This window comes from Macaca thibetana, chromosome 2, assembly GCF_024542745.1.
Source record: "Macaca thibetana thibetana isolate TM-01 chromosome 2, ASM2454274v1, whole genome shotgun sequence".
NCBI lineage: Eukaryota > Metazoa > Chordata > Mammalia > Primates > Cercopithecidae > Macaca > Macaca thibetana.
This window is the reverse complement of record NC_065579.1, coordinates 143429227-143448239: the sequence shown is the minus strand read 5'-3', so window position 1 is coordinate 143448239 and position 19013 is coordinate 143429227. Positions and strand designations below refer to the sequence as shown.

The window sequence follows — 19013 nt, the reverse complement described above, 5'->3', positions numbered from 1 at the left end:
TGGCCAGGTCTCCCAGCTCTCCAAGCCACAGTCCCTCTCCGGGCTCCTCTGACCGCTGTGCCCCTCTCTCTCTCCCATTGGCTAGTAGCTGCCTATCTATTCCTGCCTCCCCCAACTAGACTGGGGGATCCTCAAGGACAGGGACCATATCTGATCCTGCAACAAGGCCCCAACACCCCATACAGGGAGGGCACACTGTGAATACCAATAAATGCTTAGTGAATGAGTCAATGAATTCAGCGAATGAGGGAATTAATAAATGACAAATTCATTTAATGATCAGGTCTTTTTCTTCTTCCCCATTGGGCTCCAAGGATTCAAAGTGAAGGATTATTTTATTCTGCTCTGTGTGCCAAGCTCTCAGCACTGGCCTTGCCTGAGCAGACCCTAATGAATGTTTGTTGATTGAATAACAGAATGGGCCTTCTGTTTGGAATGCTCTTCCCCCAAACATCCCCATGGCTCTCCCTTTTGCCTCCTGCAAGTCTTTCTTCACATGTCACCTTCTCAAGGAGGTCCGACCACCCTATTTGGAACTGAAAGCACGTGCTTCCTTCCAGGACTCCAACCTCCCCTCCCTGCCGCTCTGTTGTTCCCACCTTCCCACTTATGATCCCTTTCACTTGCTTATTATGTTTATCACTTATCATCTGTGTCCCACCTGCCACCAGAATAACAATTGCTTTAAACACAGATCTTTGTTTTGTGTAATTTCCCCAGTGCCTAAAACAGTGTTTGTCTAGCATGAGTGTCAATAAATACTTACTGAATGAGAAAATGGCTGTTGCTCTGCGCTGACTGCTCTGTGGTCTGGGGCCAACTCCTCAATCCCTCTGAGCTCCTGCATACTCATCCTTAGAACAACAATAGCAACAACAACATTGTAATAGAGGAGGTTGGGCAGTGTGGCAGTCATTGGAACTGCTCACAGATATTCTGTCTGTCCAACTTCCAGGCATGGAATTGGCCTGTGCCTCCTGCCCCATTGGGGTTCAGCACGTGACACACCTTGGCCAGTTTGAACAGAAGGGGAAGTGATGAGACACCATAATAGCTAGTGTGTGACTCACCATTCTCCCCTCTGCCCAAAGATTGGCAGTGCTCCCAATGGTGGCTGCTCCATCAGCCTGCTCCCCGAGTGAGGATGGCACAAAGCAAAGCTGCTGCTAGCCCATTTGGACATGTGGCATGCATCAGAAATAAGCTTTTGTTTGTATTAAGCCACTGGGATTTGGGGCCTTTTGTCACTACAGCATAGCCTCGCCTCTCCTGACTGATGCCAACAGAATAAGCTCTTTGGTCCTGATAGATCTGAATCTGCAATTTTTGTCTATGTGTTACCCTGAGAGCTTGCTGCCCCCGCCCGCCCACCCCTGGCACTGAGGAGGGTGGCCTCGCAGGTGTCACAGTAACAGTGGCTTATCTGTGTTGTGTGCAGACTACCCCACAACTGCCCCCACTTCATCTTCAGCACAATCCAGTGAGCAGTTACTGCTATTGTCCCCTTGGAGCCACATAGGGAGCAAGAGGACTTGCCCAGGTGCATAGCTGTGAGATGGCAGAGCCAGGACTTACCTCGGGCAGGCTAGCTCCAGGGCCTGGACTCTTTTAAGTGAGCCCCACATCAGGTGACTCTGTGTTTCTGCCTCTCTCAGGATTCAGGTTCTTGCCATCCCCGTCCCAGCTTGCAGCTTACTAGCCAAGGAAGGCTTGCAGCTCAGTGCCAGGCTTCCCTGTTAGATATATTTGGGACCAGGTGGAGGGCAGGGCATGCTAGGCTCCAGCTGGCTTTGCTAAGGGGGTTATGTGGGAGAAGGGCTCCTGGTTGGAGCAGGGCTAGAAATGTAGCAGGCACCAGGATGCAGCCTCCAGCTGCTTGGAACCCTTCAACATGTCCCACATGAGTCCATGTGGACATCATCCCAAGCTTCTTTGAGATTCCCCTCTTCCCCACTCTGGGCAATTTCTTCAAGAGCATCCGGTGCTCCCGGTCCCTAACCATTGGTTGGGTCATAGAGTATCTACTCACCTGGACCAGCTGGTCCAGCCCCTGCATTTAACAAAGGGTGGGCTGGAGGCCCCGAGATGGATGGGCACTTAGCAGAGGCTGCACGGCAGGCATGAGAGCTCAGTTTGCCCAGATTTCACCTTTGCAAAACTGGTTTCCATGATTAGACACACCCCATCTGAGAAGTCTTCCCTCATTTAAATGTGGGGCAGTGATGGCTGATCTCCCCCTGAACTTGGGAAGTGGGGAGAAGGGAAAGAAACATCTTTCTTATGCCAGGAGCTTGGCATAAGAAACCTCACCAAAGCCTCGGAGGCGGGTCTCATGAGGACCCACTTCACAGGTGGCAAGCCTGAGCCTGCCAAGCAGTGGCTGCTGAGTGGCAGAGCCAGGATTCACACTTTGGCTCCCAAAAATAGCCAGGGTGTGTGCTGCAAGACCACATTCCACTCGAACTTATGGCCTCCATCTCTGCAGGAGCAGCCCCCTTAATGGGGAGCAGAGTAAAACCACTGAGGACAGGACTCCTCTGGGACCTTGGCTGCCTTTGGTGAGGTGAAGTCACACACCTTACCCACTGACTGTCTGCATGACTTGGGCCAGGGCTTCCACCTGCCGAGGAGCCTGTCTCCTTAGCAGTCAAATGGGGATTAATAAGGAATTCTTTCTTCAATGAAGGAATGAGGTCACGTGCCTTGTGATGGTTGGTGAGAACAGGTCCATCTGCATCTGAGTGGTGGGCACCCAGGTGCCTGCAGAGCACATCCTCACACACTGCATGTGGCCTAAGGGACCTGAGAGAATGTCTCAGGATAAATATCAAGGAGCGGAATTGCTACTTCTCGGGTGGGTGTAACTTCATGTGCATAAGAACCGGGAGATTAGGAGATGGCTTTCTTGATTGGTTCCACCGGTGACCACTCCCACTCAGGACACCAGAGATTCTCTATGCCATGCCCATGCCAGCACTTGGCATAACCCAGCTTTCTAATTCCTGCCAGTCTAATCAATGTAAGGTGATAGCTCATTGTTATTTTAATTTGCATTTCTCTGGTTACTAATGAGTTTGCCCATCTCTTCCTGAGCTGTTTGGCCTTTTCTGTTTCCACTTCTATAAATTGCTGGTTTAATACATTTGGTGCATTTTTCCACTGGGTCCACTATCTGAAAAACCTCCTCTGAGCTCCCATCTGGCCAGCCTCCTTGGCTCCTTTGGAAGCCTGCACTGGCCCCTAGTGTCCTGGGCTGTCTGCACTCCCGTAATTCCCTGGGTATCACCTCCCAAGCCAGGGGCAGGGACTGTGTTGCATCCTTACCCCTGCTCACCCATCTGCCTCACTCATTCACCCACTGGGTTCCCTTCACAACTGGGATAAAATTGAAACTCCTAACCATAGCCAGAGGGTCCACTTTGGCCCCAGCTGACCCTGAGCACTTTTGATGTCCCTGCTCACTTGCTTAAGCCACTTGGGCTTCCTAGCTGGGTCTGACCTGCCATGCTCCTCCCCACCCTCCCTTCCTCCAGGCAGGCCCTCGTTTAGAAGTCACCTCCTCCCAGCCACGTGTGGTGGCTCATGCCTGTAATCCCAACACTTTAGAAGGGTGAGACGGGCAGATCACAAGGTCAGGAGTTCGAGACCAGCCTGGCCGATGTGGTGAAACCCCATCTCTACTAAAAATATAAAAATTAGCCGGGCATGGTAGTAGGTGCCTGTAGTCCCAGCTACTTGGGAGGCTGAGGCAGGAGAATCACTTGAATCTGGGAGGTGGAGGTTGCAATCAGCAGAGATTGCGTCACTGCACTCCAGCCTGGGCAACAGAGCAAAGCTCCGTGTCAAAAAAAAAAAAAAAAAAGTCACAAGTCACCTCCTCCCTGAGGCCTTCCCTGACCTCCCTGCCTGAAGTACCAGTGCAAGGATACCTGCCTCCACTCCACTCCCTGAGCTAGCGTTGTCTTTTCCTGGCCCTTACCAATCTATCTGATCATTAAGTCACGCATGTTCTGTGGGTTTTTGGAGGTGAGGCAGCTGATGAATGCCAAGTCCATAACAAAGAGTGTAGCCCCCATACGGGAGCCCAGGCCCCCGGATGCCTTCCCCACCCTGCCCTGACGTAGTGCCCAGGGCTATTTAAACTCTGGCATTTATGAGATTCCACCTAATACCTCTCCACTGGCTGCTCTTAAGGCATGGCAGCTTAATCAGCACCAGAGAAGATGTTGGCAGTGGAGGCAGACAGGCCAAGTGCATCTGTGCTTGCACCTCCTCAGAGCACAGCCACTTCCTGCAGGCCCCAGCATGAATCTCCCACCTACCCCCAGCCCCGTGCACCCAGACAATGGTTCTGCAGGACGACTTCTTTTCAGGGAACTGTGAGCAGAAGTGGAGACACACCACAGCCAGACCTGGGTGGAGAGAAGCCGGTGAAGCTAGCCGGCTGGACAATCACCTTAATAGAGGAGCCACAGGTGGCAGGAGGCTGGGACCCACCTTGCCCATGGGGATCGCCTTCCTGCATGCCCTCCTGGACTACTAAAACACAAGAAACCAACCTCCATGGTGTTAGGCCACCAGGATGCCTTGGTTTAGCCACAACTGGAATAACCAACTAAAACATGGATTGAGTCATCGAGGCAGGTCTGTCACATTCACTGTAGGAGGAAACCAGAGTAGGCTAGTGCCCGATCGATCTCAGTGAGTGAACCCATGGATGGGATGAACTGAGCCAGCCCTTGCCTCTCTGTGCTCCCTCCAGTGCAAAGAAGTAATATCCATATATGTGTGTGGATATAGATATAGATATAGATATAGTTGTTGTTAGGGTCTCACTCTGTCACCCAGGCTGGAGTGCAATGGCACAATTTCAGCTCACTGCAACCGCTGCCTCCTGGGTTCAAGTGATTCTCCTGCCTCAGTCTCCCGAGTAGCTGGGATTACAGGCAGGCACCACCACACCCAGCTATTTTTCATATTTTTAGTAGAGGCGGGATTTCACCATGTTGGCCAGGCTGGTCTCGAACTCCTGGCCTCAAGTGATCCACCTATCTCGGCCCCGCAAAGTGCTGGGATTACAGGGCTGAGCCACCGCGCCTGGCCATATCCTTTATATTTTTATTAACAAAAGTAATACATGTTTCGTAGTTTAAAAACATGCAGAAATATCTAAAGCAAAGGGTTAAAGTATACCCATCTCCTCCAAAATCCTACTCCCCAGAAGTAACCACTATGACCAGTTTTGCCTATGTGAATTATAAACATATACATACATACTCCCATTATATGACTATTGCAAGTTGTTTTCTGAACGTCACAAGCAGCACAAGTAAACACACCTCATTCTCTTTAACATCAGAGTATTTCACAGCCTGAAGGTATCCAAATGTATTTCATCAATCTCCTATTTATGGACATTGAATAAGATTCCATGTATTTGCCACCATCACAAACGACGTCATAGCAAAGATCCTTGAACATTTCTCTTTTGCACAAGTGTTGCTGTAAGATTGGCTCCTAGAGTGGGGTTTTGGGGACAGACAATGGTGGTTTTTACATTTTCATTAGATTCCCTGTCAAAAGAGATGCCCCCACTAACTCTACTCCACAGAGGGAGTCAGCACCTGGGGGCTGGAGCATTGTGCACTCTATACCATGGCCCTGGATAAACGCCGGAAAGCCCGGGAGGTAGTGAGCTTTCCTTTGCTGGAGCGATGCAAGGGGCTTCAGACAACCACCATGAGGATGCTGCAGGTGGGGTTTCTCCATCAAACGCCGGGTGTCCAGGATGACCTGTCATTTGTTCCCACTAGCAGATTTTATTTTCATACAAACTTTTGGGGGCCGATCCTGGCTGAGAGCTGCATGAGGTTCCGTCGCAGCTCGAGTTCCCTCTCCCAGAGCCTGCTTGGGGGGACTAGAGCAACCCTGAGCCAAACAAACAGCTTGAAGATGAAATTTCCCCATCCATCCCTCAGAGATGGCCCTGTGAAATACATACAAAAAATACACAGCCTTTTAGAATCAGTGCCACTGTTTGTCACCAGATGTTCAGAGGCTGGGGTGCTAATTTATGCAGGCAAGTAGGAAGAGGAGAGATGAGCAGAGGGGGCTGGAAGATGGAAGGGGGGCTGTGGAGGTGGCAGGAAGACAATTCTAACCATGGCGCTATAGGATGGGTGGGCTGGGGGCGTCCTGTGCTGGGGGTTGCAAGGAAATGCATTGGTGAAGGGGTGGAGAAGGAGGGGTGACCATACAACATATAGGGTATTTTTTACCAATGAAATGTGATGAGCCAGAGAATCTAAGAATCTGATATCATTACAAGATCCTGTAATACTGTTGAGAATTTCCATAATCAGATTCCTGGATTCTGTGATTCTGTTTTTCAATGCTCTGATCTGGTGATTCTGAGCCTCTCATTCTATGTTAAAGCTCCAGGGAGGCCCCACAGGGCAAGAGCTTTCGGAGCGAGGCTACTGAAGACCAAGCCTAACTCTGAGTACTTTGCAGAACCCGGGCACATTGCCTGCCAGTTCCACGCCTCAGTTTCCTGGGTTGCAAATGGGGAGAGAATATCTGGGCTCGTGGTGTCGTGAGAGCATTCAGGGACCACTGAAGCGGGGTCCAGCACACAGTGGGTGTGAAGCTCATGCTGGCTTTGGCAGCTTTGTCCTGAGCTTCAACTGCGATGAGTCCAAGAGTCAATCCTGGGAGCAGAGGCCCAGGACAGAGCTGTTGTTCTGGGTGCTCCTCCAGGTCTGGAAGCATCCGGGGCTCCAGGGCCCAGGTCCACTGAGCAGCCAGCCTTCCACAGCAGGCAGCCGCAAGAAAGCAAAGCACACACACAGAGGGAAGGAAGCTCCTAGGGTTGCGGGAAAGCAAACAAGGGCCGCTTCCTCCAACCACACGCTGCAGACAGCCAACCTTTCCCAGGGCCAATCCTTGGGAGTCCTCCTCGGGCGCCTGGCCAATGTTTGGACAGCTTGAGGGGTGCAGGGGCAGAGAAAGTGAAGATGCCGAGAGCCAGGCCCAGCCAGGCCCAGCACAGCCCCCTCCTGCCCTGCTCCTCTTCAGGGCACTGCTGGGCAGCCCTCCTGGCCACATGCCCAACCCTGAACCTCAGGCCCTTCTGTCAAAGGGACAGGCCTATGCGGGGCTTCAGTATGGGGTACTGGAGCTGGGAATAAAATGACACTAGTGATAACCAGTGTTGACAAAATGCCTACCAGAGGCCAGGCACTATTCTTAGTGCCACGTGCAGATTATTTCATTTGGTGATCATTATATCCTCTGTTATTACCCTAATTTAAAGAAACTGAGGCAGGCGTGAGTAATTTTACTGCCAGATGGTCTGACTCTGGGCATTCCACGCTCAATAAACCACAAATTTCCTTCCAAGGGATAGTAATACTGAGGCCAGCAGGGAGCGTTTTCGGAATAATCCACTTGCTTATTTCCTTCAAGTCCCACAATGACCCTATTAGGTGGATATCAGTATGTTCCCCATTTCTTAGATAAGGTAAACTGAGGAGCAGAGAGATGAAGCCACTTGCTCATGATTATCCCGTTAGAAAAGGGAGTAGCTAGGATTCAAACCTGTTTCTATCCCTTGCCAAAACCCATGATTGTCACCTCTATGCTAGTGCATGACTTCCCTCTCGCTGCTGAAGCAAATGACCACAAACTCAGTGGCTTTAAACAACACAAATGTATTCTCTTACAGTTCTGGAGGCCAGAAGTCTATCATCAGTTTCACCAGGCTGAAGTCAAGGTGTGGGCAGGGCCGGCTCCTCTGAGGCTCCACGGGGAGAAGCTGTGTCCTTGCCTTGTTCAGCTCCTGGATGCCTTGGCTTGAGGTTCCTTCCCCACCTGCAGAGCACATGGCTCCACTCTGTGCTTGCATCATCACTGCCCCTTCTTTGACTCTGACCTCCCACGTCCCTCTTGTAATGACCCTCATGACTATGCCTCGTTCTATGCATGATCCAGGGTGATCTTTCCATCTGAAGACCTTTCATTCCTTCACATAATCAAAGACCCTTTTGCCATATAAGGTAACATAGTCCCAGGTCCCAGAGACTAGGCCATGGACGTATTTGGGGCCCATTATCCTGCCCACCACAGCTGAGCCAGGCTACGTTTTGCTGAAGGAGAGTTAATGATCTCCTCCTTCCTGGATGTCTATAAGCACATTTTGGGGCCACTGGAAACCCTGGTGGTAAAGCTCCCAGATGCTTAACTCAGAACTTGAAGACCTGGGAACTCATCCTCAGCCCGTCTGGAAACACTGAAGCATCCCTGGCGCCACCTGGGGTGACTTCTACTCCATGGGGTCCCCAGCACTTGGCCTGCACATGCAGGTTTGTATGACTGGGATGCTTGCCTGCCAGCTTGCTGAGGGCAGAGCTCGGCACCCCTCCCTCTAGGGCCAGCCCACCCCACCGTCATGTTTAATAAACAGGCATGGACATATATAGAAAGCTGAAACTGGATCCCTTCCTTACACCTTATACAAAAATTAATTCAAGATGGATTAAAGGCTTAAATGTTAGACCTAAAACCATAAAAACCCTAGAAGAAAACCTAGGCAATACCATTCAGGACATAGGCACGGGCAAGGACTTCATGACTAAAACACCAAAGGCAATGGCAACAAAAGCCAAAATTGACAAATGGGATCTAATTAAACTAAAGAACTTCTGCACAGCAAAAGAAACTACCATTAGAGTGAACAGGCAACATACAGAATGGGAGAAAATTTTTACAATCTACCCATCTGACAAAGGGCTAATATCCAGAATCTACAAAGAACTTAAACAAATTTACAAGAAAAAAATCAACCAACCCCATGAAAAAGTGGGCAAAGGATATAAATAGACACTTCCCAAAGAAGACGTTTATGCAGTCAACAGATACATGAAAAAATGCTCATCACCACTGGCCATCATAGAAGTGCAAATCAAAACCACAATGAGATACCATCTCACACCAGTTAGAATGGTGATCATTAAAAAGTCAGGAAACAACAGGTGCTGGAGAGGACGTGGAGAAACAGGAACGCTTTTACACTGTTAGTGGGACTGTAAACTAGTTCAACCATTGTGGAAGACAGTGTGGCGATTCCTCAAGGATCCAGAACTAGAAATACCATTTGACCCAGCCATCCCATTACTGGGTATATACCCAAAGGATTATAAATCATGCTGCTATAAAGACACATGCACACGTATGTTTATTGTGGCACTATTCACAATAGCAAAGACTTGGAACCCATGCAAATGTCCATCAATGATAGACTAGATTAAGAAAATGTGGCACAAATACACCATGGAATACTATGCAGCCATAAAAAAGATTAGTTCATGTCCTTTGTAGGGATGTGGATGAAGCTAGTCATTCTCAGCAAACTATCACAAGGACAGAAAACCAAACACCGCATGTTCTCAGTCACAGGCGGGAACTGAACAATGAGAACACTTGGACACAGGGTGGGGAACATCATACACCGGGGCCTGTCGTGGGGTGGTGGGAGTGGGGAGGGATAGCATTAGGAGATATACCTAATGTAAATGAGGAGTTAACGGGTGCAGCACACCAACATGGCACATGTATACATATGTAACAAACCCGCATGTTGTGCACATGTACCCTAGAACTTAAAGTATTAAAAAAAAATGGGCATGGAAAGAGCAAGCCATGGAAGCTCAGAGGGCTCCTGTGACTGTCACATTCATGTGACATGTCATATTGGAGGTGCTCAGCAGTGTGTGTTGAATTAATCCCCCACAGCCTGCAGAGTGGTACAGTCCAAGTGAAATTACTATGATGATGAAAATATCGTATTCTGCACCACTAAGTGTGGCAACCACTGGCCGTGCATGGCTACTGAGTATTTGAAACATGGCTGATGCAACTGAGGATCTGGATTTTGCATTTTTCTTTTTGTAAATTTAAATAGCCACCTGTGGCTCCCGGCTACAGCATCTCTAGCATCTAGAGCATGAGCATGAGATAGCTAGAGCAGCTCTAGCATCTTCCCAGGACCTGGGCTCTCTGCAGACTCACACTCGGTTCCAAGGGCAGGTCTTAGCTTCAAATGACCTCTCCAGAACCCCAGATCCCTGGGGCCTCTTCAAGTTACCTCCCCACAACACTCCACTGCCCCACCTCAGAGGTGTATTTGTAAAGGTCTCAATCCCAATTTTAGGACCTGGGCCCAGTCCTCCCCATCCCTGCATAGAAATCCTCATTTCTGACAGCCCCACTCTTTTCCTGTCTGTTGGGCCCACCACAGCCATGGCCAGCATTAACTGAGGGCCTGCGAGGATGGAGGTGTGCACAGGGAGAGGAATCATTATTATCCCATTTTGCCGAGCAAGAGGGGAAAGATTCAGCGGGGGCCAGAGGTTTCTCCAGGTCTCCCAGGAAAGCAGAGGCCACACGAAACAACAAACCCAGACCTCCCATGTGCTGCTGCAGAGAAACTTCTAGAGCCAAGGAGCCCAGCATCTTCCCGCAGAGACCAACCAGGGTTATCTGGGACAATAACAGCACCCCTGTCGCCCCGCTCACCACCCCCGACCTGATTCCCTGCCCAGAGCTGGTGTTCCACCAAGAGTGGGTCAGGGCAGATGGCTACATTGGCAGAGCCCCCTGCGGTGCCAGGTTCAGTTTCGTCCAGGGCCAAGGAACAAAGGGCTTTCATGGGGTGTAATCCAGGCCGAGGGGAGAAGAATGGTCAGGTGTACGGAGAGCAGGTTCACATGGAGGGAGAGAGCGAGCCCTGCGGGCCTGGCTGGCACAGGGGCCCGGGTTCCGGCTCACACTCCCAGGGCGGCAGACGGTCGCTGGCAGCGAGTAAAGGCCCTATTTGTGTGCTATGTCAGCAGGGAGGGCAGGCCTTTTAAGGGGCAAGATCATGTGGCCCGATAGCATGCCGGGGCCTCTCCCTGGGGGGGCCCGGGCCCCCTGTGAGGACTGTCGGCCATTGTTAACTGCGCCGTGTGTGAAGGAAAACGGGACACAGGCGGTCAGCTGATACCTGTGCGATCTGGCCACCGGGGGACTCAGTTCCAGTGCCTGCAGCTCCAGTTACACGGCCGGCCGGGCAAGGGGGGTGCGCCAGCTCTGGGAAGGGCCCACGGAGCTGCTGGCCCGGCTGACGTGCCCCCATCCATTGCATGCCCAGGGCAGGCAACAGGGAGCCAGCCAGCAGAGCGAGAAGGTGAGAAGCTGAGACAAACGAGGCCGGGAGGTGATGTAAGGTGTGAAGAGGGCATGGCCCTGTGAGCCTTTCCCCAGGTGTGAGCTCACTTTGGAAGGAGGGGCTGGGAGCACACTTTCAGGACTGCTTGGCTGTGTCCAACTTCCGAAAGGAAGGGGAAGTTGAGGAGAACATGGGGAAATAAAACTGTGAGTAGAGAGTGGAGATGAGCGGGCAGGAGGCTTCCAGCTGCATTGGGAACCAGCTCTCACATTTGCAATCCCTGCGGATCCCCACGGGGTAAATCTCAGCGGTACTGGCTGCAGCACGCTGCTGGGACTCCACTTCTAACCAGCACACATGGGGACTGTGAGTCCGCCAGGTAACGGTGGTGGACTGAGTGCTTATTTAAGGTTTACTGAGTGCGTGCCAGTGCTTGCCGTTAATGTGTTTAGTGATGTTAAAGTGTTTAATCCTCACAACAACCCCGTGTGATGAGTGTTATGGTAACTCCCACGGGGGAGGCACACAGATGTTGAGCAACTTGCCCACGGTCACACAGCCGGGATGTGGCAGAGCCGGGATTTGAACCCATCTGGCTCTAGAATCCATGGTTTTAACCTCTACCCTACCCTACCCTCCATGACATGGTTAGTAACAGCCATTTACTGAGCACTAGCAATGAGCCAGGTGGGCTGCTGGGTGAATTCTCTCACTTAACTTGCTAAGCCGCCCTATAAGGTGGTTACTCCTGGTGAATCATGAAGGGCCCTGACAGGAAACAGCACAAATGGGTGATGAGAAAAGAGACCTGTCACAGAGGCGCATGAAGGGTTAAGGGAAATGGTGAGGTGCCCTGGGGCTGGTGGCAGTAGGCAGCATTCCCTCCCAAGGCCTGAGACACAGGAATAGAGAGCCCTTCCTGGAACTTGCTCAGGGAGCTGAGGCTAGAAAAGCAGGCAGCCGCCCACAGCTGCAGCTTCAGTGGATGCAGCCCAGCCACCTGCAACCCTGCAGTGCGGGGGCTCTGCTCACCCTCCAGCCCCGTTTCGGGCCCACAGAAGCCAGCAGGCTGGGAGCCTATGGACACAGCCCCAGGCTCAGCCCCCAGGGCATGGAGAAGGGTGAAGGACTAAGAAGGGATCTGGAGGGGTTGACAGGGAATAGCCAGCCAGCTGTCTCCACAAAGCCGGAGCAGGGCTCCTGCAGAGCACATGCACCCACCCGTTTGCAGGCTTCCCTCTGTCCACTAGCTCGCCTGGGACCAGCTCCAATCCTCAGACTTGGCCTTGGTCACAGAGATGACGCCAAGTCACAAAGATAAAGTGCCTCCATCCAGGAAGCACTTATCCGTCCCTTCACTAAACACTCTTCATGCTGAGTAGGCTGGAGGCTTCGGGCTAGATGCTTTGAGGATACAGGGTGAACCAGATAGCTCTGAAGACTGCTGAAGGTATTCTATCCTCCATCCACTGCAACTGCACATTATCTGATCAGCACCTGCAGGATGTCCAGAGTGTCTAGATACTTACATGGCATTTTTAGATGGTTTTACAAACTGCAGATGTCTTAGACAACATTAACTATATTCATATATGTATAATATGTGTAGTAGCCATGTACATCATAATATATGTACATATATGCACGTGCGTGCACACACACACACACATATATCCATCTGTGTTTGCAGACTTTGTGGATGTCCTGGATTATTACTTCACTTAGTCATTGAACAAAATGCCCTGAGGTCAGCCATGTCCCAGGCCCCAGGACAGAGGAGGTGGAGAGAAGAACTGGGCACAGAACAATAGTGTCTGAGAAGCCCTTTGCACCAAAGACCCCAGCATCAAGCCATGGTGTTTCCAGAGCTGTACCAGAATCCCCTCCTTAGGCCTTCAAAGCCTGTGAGGAAGCCAAGACTCCTGGGAGCTGGCTGTGCTCAGAGGCAAGACGTGCTGTACACCAGACAGAAAGGTGGTTTCAGGGCGCAGGAGACTGGGAGGGGAAGCCACTGCTGACTCCATCAGGAGGGAGAACCGAGTTCCAGGCCACGAGGGCAGCAGGTGGATTAAGACGGGATCAGGCAGGCAGCACACGGCTCCTTCAGGAGGGGTAGCTGAAGAGCTCTGTGGGGAGTGCTATTTAGAGGGGTGTGGGCCAGGCTCAGGGAGCCCACACAGAAAGGAGCAGGGCCAGCACAGCGGGGAGTGAGGAGCAGTGGAGAGCCACCACCACCCTGGGCCTGAAGGGGCAGAGGAGGAAGGGTTCCAAAACCCAGCAAGAGCTGGGACCCTGGGAGGCTCAACCCAGTGGGAAGCAGGAGGGCAGGAGGCCTGGATGGTCCGGGAGGTCCACCTCCTGGGTGCAGGGCAGACAGTGTGTAGGGTGGGGCTAGAGGTGGGAAGGTAAAAAATAGCCAGCCCAGCTGACTCTGTGGAGCCATCTTGACTAGGTCTGGGTGACAGCTCCACACTAAGGTGGGCTGTAGCCCTGCTGCTTCCTCTTGGGGACTGTGGCCTCAGAGAATTTGAGCTAAGCGTGCTTGGCAGGCCAGGGTGCTACCTAAACTGCAATGAAGTTGCATAGGTGCAGGGCCCGGCCACCATCACTCCACCTGTGGGCAGAATGGCAGGTGGGACCTGAATGTTACATCCAAGCACAGGATGAAATTAAGCTGGAGTTTCAGGGTGCTGTGACCAGCTTGGTTCTCACCCTGCTGGGGCTTACCAACTTCTGACACCCCAGACTCCTGGAGAACACTGGCTGCCGCTACTATCCTGGGTGCCTGCAGCAGGAGCTGCGCCCACTGCCACCCTCCGGTTTGAAATTGTCAGGTCTCTTCCTTACACCACCGTGGCTGTCCAGTTTATTTTCTAGACTAGAGCACCTGCCACAATCCAGAGCTGTGTGCCTTCAGGCAAGCCACTCCCCTTCTCTGAGCCTCCTTTTTCTTACCTGTCAAATAAGAATACTCACAGAATGCACTTCTCAGGGTTTGTCAGGATGAAATGAGTCACCACACTCTGTCAACAGTAGCTGCTACTGTCCTTGCAACCCTGCATGCATTCACAAATGTTAGTTTAATGCCATTGCCAATAGAAATAAAATACAAGCCACATAGGTAACTTAAAATTGTCTGCAAAGCAAAAAGACACAGGTGTCATTAATTTTAATAATATTAATATGTTATTTAGTCCAACATGTCCCAAATAGTATTTCAATGCCCAGCAGCAGCCACATTTCAAGTGCTCAGTGGCCACACATGACTGGCAGCTACCATATGAGACAGCACAGGTTCATGAATGCATGCAACCATGAATGAATGATTGAGAGTTTGCTTCAGGCTGGGGAAATCAAGAGGCTTTCTAGAGGAGGAATTACTGGCATTGGATAGCCAAGGGTGAGCTGTATTTGAACATGTGGGGATAGACACGGTTACCCAGGCTCATGCCCTTCTTGTTCTACAGATGGGGAAACTGAGGCCCAGAGAAGTGAGCAAGAAGCCTTGGCATGAGTTACAAGGAGAAAGTACAGGATTCAGAAGGTGAGTAGGAAATAGGTGTGATTCCTAATGCCAAGCACAGAGAGGGTGAGTAATCATGGGCGAATAAGGGAGTGAGTCAACAGTGTTAAGGAGGTAGGGAGGGGAAGGGGAAAGGGAGGATGAAGAAGCCTGAAGGGCTTTAAAAGATCCACTTGCATCCTGCTGCTGCTTAAGATGCTAGACCAGCTGTCACCATGGTAACAGGAGAAAATCACAGAGCAATTTGTAATCAGCCATGGTTCTTGCTGCTCCGTGGGAACATTGCTCCCCGTCTGCATCTCTGAGCAGGAGGAGTCCCGCAGATCCCAGAGTCCAGCCCCCTCCGATGCTTGAGACCCTTCGCGTCCCCGTCCATGCAAAGCTGTTCATCCACAGCTCACACAGCTCCCTGAATAGGAAGCTACCTCCTTTTGGGCCAACCTGCCCCAGCCCTGTGGGGCCTGCGGGGAGCAAGCTTTCCCTCCCGACAACCTGGAGCCTATCTCTGTTGCTCTGGCCACTGGAGCCCAGCTTCACCCTCTCTACCCACAGCCCCACTTCCTTCCCTGCCCTAGAGCAGCCTTCAGTGACTGCCAGCAACCCCATTCTCCATCTGGAGTACATTCTCCAAATGGAGAAGCCCAATGGTTGGCTTCTCTCAAACAGCCCCAAGGACAAGATCCAGGAAAAGTGTAAGCAGCGTAAAGCAAAAAATTCACCTCCCTCATTTTTGGCACAGACCTTGATTAATTGGACCTGAGTTCAAGTTGGCCCAGCCATGGGCTTACCTCTGTGTTGTCTCCATTGTCCTGTCCACTGAGGGTCCCACATGCATGTGCAACATAATGAGGCTGATAAGAAGCTCCTGATTATGCTCTGGGATCTTCCTGCATGTCCTGAATGTCCAAGGTAATTCTCACATTGTCCCCAACTACTCTGTGACCCATGGATCCCACAGAGGCCCTACCAGGGTGCCCGTCTCCATTTTATGGATGAGAAAATTGAGACTCAGTGAGAAGTTACCGGGCCAAAGCCACAACACATAAAGGTGGGAAGTAGCAGGACCAGCATCCTAGGGCAGGCAAAGCCAATCCAAGGCAGGGAAAGAACAGATTTGGGAGCCTCTGGCTGGACCCCTTAGCACTGGAATAGGTCGGGGGAGGGCCCGTGGCTTGGGCTGCTAGGATCTCCAGACCAGGGGGAGAAGGGCCTTGGACTCCAGATTCATTTATGATGTGACCTTGGACAAGCTCCTTTCCTCGTCCAGGCCTCAGTCTCCAATTCTGGACAATGGAGCCATCAAGTTAACCTAGGAGGGCTGGAGAGAGGCTCAGCTGAGGTACAGGATGGGGCGCAGGGGAGGAGCTGGGGGCTGAGGGAGTGAGGACAGGTGGGGCACCACCCCTTAGCTGCACAGGGTCCCTGGGGCTGTGTCCTCTGTAACCCAGTCCCCATCACCTCTGAGGTCGCCTTGCACGGCTCCATAACTCACTCTGTGGTCCATTACCGCCTATCCCAACTCCGGCCCTGGAAGTTGTCCAGTCACAAATAGAAAGGTGCCAGGGGTTGGCAGAGCAGGCGAGTCTGTGGTTCTGAGGATGGGAGCCTCCTCCGATCAATGGGGTCTGGGGAGAATGCTGTAGGGGGAGAAGAAAGAGCCACATCTTGCCCTTGTCTTGGCCCCAACCCCTGACCTGGAACCCGCCCTCGGTGGCCTATAAATACTGACCAACCCCCGCTCCGCCCCCTGCTGCAGGGACCCTGAACCTGCCCATGCAAAACTAGGGTAGAGAGAGGAAACCATCTACTGGAAGCTGCTCAGCAGATAGACCAGCCGGAGCTGAGGTGGGGCAGCCTCAGTTCCCAGTGGAAAACTATTCCCTGGTTTTCATCCAGGGGAGGAGCATTTCTGTTTGTCAGCGGGAGAATTTCATGGAGCCCTGAGGAACCTGAGGACAGGGAGATGCTGTTAGCTCAAGTTTTGACAAGAGGCAGGAGAAAGTTCTGCTTAGCCACTCCCTCCCTATGTGTCTTTGAGTGAAGGGGACTTTGTTTCCACTGCTGCAGAATGGGTTCATTGTGGGGAGGCTTAACATTGGGAAACAATCTTTTGGGGACCACCCTCCCTGACTCAGGACCTATCTAGGTCACCCCTGGCCCCCATCCTGGGACAAAGTGTACTGAAGATGCCTGGGCTCTGCTGGTGCCTGAATAGAGCAGAGACCACCCCAGCCACAGTCTGGGGGGGAAACCCTTGTGGGTAGAGGGTCTGAAGAATGACCCAGGGGCCTCAGAGAGCCCCTTTCAGGTACCTGTCCCCAAGCAGCCTGGACCCCAGGAATTACTTTGCTCCTCTTCATCAGCCAGAAAGGGATTCTCAGAGAGGCAGAGTGACCTGCCTGGCATCATGGAGAGAGTGAGTAGCCCAGGCTGGAAGTGAGCACATGTCCTGGTCCCCTTTAGAGCTGCTCTGCCGGGCCAGCAGCCACCAGCCGCGTGTGGCTCCTGAGCAATTGAAACGTGGTAAGTGCTGAATTGAGATGTTCTCTAAGTGTCAAATGCACACCAGGCTTCATGAAAAACAATGAAAAATGTCTCATTCATAGCAGTTGAAATATAGCTTACATGTTGAAATAATATTTTGGGTAGATTGAGTTATATAAATTAGATAATTAAATTTGATTTCACCTGTTTCTTTTGATATATTCTTTAACGTAACTTCCAGGAAGTTGGAAATCTCACGTGAAGCTTGCACTGTGTTTCTATGGGACAGCCAGGCCCATCCCCTATGCCATACTCTGCCTCTCACATCTGGTCACTTAACGTACAGGGCCTTGATGACCTCCTCAATCAGCAGAAGGCAGTGAGAATGGTAGAGGGAACACATGTCAAGCGCTGTGGCCAACACTTAAATGCCCCTGTTACGTGGTGGTTGTTGTTGCTGCTGTTGTTATTATGAGCTTAGGCCCAGAGAGGGAAGCAGCTGTCCTGGGGACACACAGCAAGATGGTGGGACCAGCAGTGGGATCTGAAAGCCCCTCCACCCACACCCCAGATGCCCAGGCCTCAGTAGCAGGAGGTGGGAGGGAGGCAGGCAGCTGGAGAACCCTTTGAATTGCTCAGGTCCAAGCGCCTCACACAATGGAATCACTGACCAGGCCAAGGCCGGGGGCCCAAGGCAGGCCTGGCCTCTGTCTGCTTAGCATACTAGGCGGAGGCTCCCACCCCTTCCTGGAGAGGGTTCCAGGAGCAACCATAATGTCCCGATTGTCGTACAATGCCATGATGGAGGGCCCTGTCACATTTTTGTCCCCGTTACTGGGGTCCCCATTCACGGCCACTGTCACTGCACTCAGAACAAGCCAGGCCAGGCCAGGCAGCCTCCTTTGCATTAAAATAGGACGAGAAATAAGCCTTCTCGGCTGTTCAGCTGGGCAGAAAACGGGATTAGGCCAAGGACAGGGCTGAAGGCCCCTTGGAGGGGGGCACCCCAGGGAAGGCTGGTGTCAGCCGCTGCCCACCCAGACCGGGCAGGCCTCAGACCTGCAGCTGAGGTTTCCAGATGACCTGGGGGCACACAGCCCCCTCCTTGGGCCTCAGCTTCCCTAGCCCTGAAATGGAGAGACAGAGGGAGGCTCCCAGCTAAATGAGTGCCTTCAGACTTAGTTCTATAGCTGAGAAACTCCAAGTTGACAGTAAAAAAATGCATGCAATACAGGACAAGGCACAACTGTCCCACTTGGGTGGGGGCAGGACAAGAGGGTGGCAGGGATGTGCCTGGCTCTCCATTCTTCAGGGTGTTTCCCAGCAAAACTCTGGAGATCCTGAACTACGGAGGGACCCACGGGATAAGGCTGTTTTTAAAGCGGTTTAGTAGCAGCACTCAGCAGCTGAAAGGTGTGCGAAATACAAAAGGACTGAAAGCAACTGGGAGGCCCAACAATAGAGGACAGGTCAGCTCACTCGGGGGACCTCACCCCCTCTGAGTGTGTCACCAGCAGCAGATTACACATGGGAAGGTTCGTACCAAAACACTCACACAGTGAGGCTCGGGATAGCAAAACTCAGAAACAGCCCAAATGCCCATAAATAGGAGACCAACTAAATAAATCACAAACCGTCCATACTCTGGGACCCCACACAGTCACTAAAATAAATGGGGGAGGGCTGTGAAATTTGAAATGGAAGGAAGTCCAAGAAATATTAGCAAATGAACAAAGAAAGGTGCAGACAAAGAAAGGTGCAGACGAGTGTGTTTAGAGGGGAAATAGACAGTGTGGA

The 19013-nt window shown here is 51.8% G+C and overlaps 1 long non-coding RNA gene across 1 annotated transcript in view; it reads left to right on the top strand.

The window, feature by feature from the left end:
- Window positions 1-10917: 10917 nt before the first annotated feature.
- Window positions 10918-19013, top strand: part of LOC126949184 (uncharacterized) — a 66525-nt gene continuing 58429 nt past the window's right edge. The window contains exons 1-2 of the long non-coding RNA XR_007723599.1: window positions 10918-11227; window positions 14677-14753. This is a non-coding gene — a long non-coding RNA (uncharacterized LOC126949184). The remainder of the gene's footprint in view (window positions 11228-14676; window positions 14754-19013) is intronic.